Below are 2864 nucleotides of genomic sequence, written 5' to 3' on the forward strand. Positions count from 1 at the left end.
TCTCAGTGTTCTGAGGCCATATCTGCATATGCTAGGCTCGTCAAGTTTAACCCGAGTATTCCGTCTGTGCAAAACTGGCTTGCACCCATTGTAGATGAACGGAGAGCTTATCACACCCGATCATCACGTGGTGTCTCAGCACGACGAACTTTGGCAACGGTGCATACTCAGGGAGAACACTTTTATCTTGAAATTTAGTGAGAGATCATCTTATAATGCTACGGTCAATCAAAGCAAAATAAGATGCATAAAAGATAAACATCACATGCAATCAATATAAGTGATATGATATGGCCATCATCATCTTGTGCTTGTGATCTCCATCTCCAAAGCACCGTCATGATCACCATCGTCACCGGTGCGACACCTTGATCTCCATCGTAGCATCGTTGTCGTCTCGCCAACTATTGCTTCTACGACTATCGCTACCACTTAGTGATAAAGTAAAGCAATTACAGGGCGATTGCATTGCATACAATAAAGCGACAACCATATGGCTCCTGCCAGTTGCCGATAACTCGGTTACAAAACATGTTCATCTCATACAATAAAATATAGCATCATGCCTTGACCATATGACATCACAACCTACCCTGCAAAAACAAGTTAGATGTCCTCTACTTCGTTGTTGCAAGTTTTACGTGCCTGCTACGGGCTGAGCAAGAACCGTTCTTACCTACGCATCCAAACCACAATGATAGTTCGTCAAGTTAGTGCTGTTTTAACCCTCTCAAGGACCGGGCGTAGCCACATTCGGTTCAACTAAAGTTGGACAAACAGACATCCGCCAGCCACCTGTGTGCAAAGCACGTCGGTAGAACCAGTCTCGCATAAGCGTACGCGTAATGTCGGTCTGGGCCGCTTCATCCAACAATACCGCCAAACCAAAGTATGACATGCTGGTAAGCAGTATAACTTGTATCGCCCACAACTCACTTGTGTTCTACTCGTGCATATAACATCTACGCATGAAACCTGGCTCGGATGCCACTGTTGGGTAACGTAGTAATTTCAAAAAAATTCCTCCGCACACGCAGGATCATGGTGATGCATAGAAACGAGAGGGGAGAGTGTTGTCCACGTACCCTCGTAGACCGAAAGCGGAAGCGTTAGCACAACGTGGTTCATGTAGTCATACGTCTTCACGATCCGACCGATCCAAGTACCGAACATACGGCACCTCCGAGTTCAGCACACATTCAGCTCAATGACGTCCCGCGAACTCTGATCCAGCAGAGCTTCACGGGAGAGTTCCGTCAGCACGACGGCGTGATGACAGCGATGATGTTGCTACCGACGCAGGGCTTCGCCTAAGCACCGCTACGATATGACCGAGGTGGAATATGGTGGAGGGGGCACCGCACACTGCTGGAATAGATCAATAGATCAACTTGTGTGTTCTAGGGTGCCCCGTGCCCCCGTATATAAAGGAGCAAGGGGGGAGGCGGCCGGCCAGGAGGAGGGCGCGCCAAGGGGTAGTCCTACTCCCACCGGGAGTAGGACTCCTCCTTTTCCTTGTTGGAGTAGGAGAGGGAAGGAAGGGAGAGAGGAGGAGAAGGAAAAAGGGGGGCGCCGCCCCTCCTTGTCCAATTTGGACTAGAGGGGGAGGGGGCACGCGGCTGCCTTGGCCGCCCCTCCTCTTCTCCCACTAAGGCACATGGGGCCCAATTAACTCCCCGGGGGGTTCTGGTAACCCCCCGGTACTCCGGTTTTTCCTTGAAACCACTCTGAACACTTCCGGTGTCCGAATATAGTCGTCCAATATATCAATCTTTACGTCTCGACCATTTCGGGTCTCCTCGTCATGTCCGTGATCATATCCGGGACTCCGAACTACCTTTGGTACATCAAAACACAAAAACTCATAATACCGATCGTCACCAAACTTTAAGCGTGCGGACCCTACGGGTTCGAGAACTATGTAGACATGACCGAGACACGTCTCCAGTCAATAACCAATAACGGAACCTGGATGCTCATATTGGCTCCTACATATTCTACGAAGATCTTTATCGGTCAAACCGCATAACAACATACATTGTTCCCTTTGTCATCGGTATGTTACTTCCTCGAGATTTGATCGTCGGTATCTCAATACCTAGTTCAATCTCGTCACTGACAAGTCTCTTTACTCGTTTCATAATGCATCATCCCGCAACTAACTCATTAATCACATTGCTTGCAAGGCTTATAGTGATGTGCATTACCGAGAGGGCCCAGAGATACCTCTCCGACAATCGGAGTGACAAATCCTAATCTCGACATACGCCAACTCAACAAGTACCTTCGGAGACACCTGCAGAGCACCTTTATAATCACCCAGTTACGTTGTGACATTTGGTAGCACACAAAGTGTTCCTCCGGTAAACGGGTGTTGCATAATCTCGTAGTCATAGGAGCATGTATAAGTCATGAAGAAAGCAATAGCAACATACTAAACGTGTGGCACCCCGATCCGCACGGAGCAAGGGGCCTTCACACGTCAGCCCAGGATAACACCTGACGCACGACAGGTCCATAAGACAGCATTCCAGGTACAATAATATTCATCAAATACATGTGCATAAGATTACAGCATTGATGAATACAATTATCTGGCATAGCCCTAAGGCTATTTAATTGACATCGGAAGTTTATGTAAATGGCGGCAGAAGTCTGGGTTTGATAGCATAACAACTCTGGCTGGGCTCCACAACTCACAGGAGTGGCAAGGTTACGGCCTAGCACGACGGATCAAGCAAACAATTCGGGTACGACCTACAAAACTGGCATGACACGCCATGTTAGTACATTGAATGTACTTGCAAGACAACCAAATACATATCATCCAAACAAGCAGAAGACAAGGCAAGAACCACGCATAT

The sequence above is a fragment of the Triticum aestivum genome, chromosome 4D, assembly GCF_018294505.1.
Source record: "Triticum aestivum cultivar Chinese Spring chromosome 4D, IWGSC CS RefSeq v2.1, whole genome shotgun sequence".
Lineage (NCBI taxonomy): Eukaryota > Viridiplantae > Streptophyta > Magnoliopsida > Poales > Poaceae > Triticum > Triticum aestivum.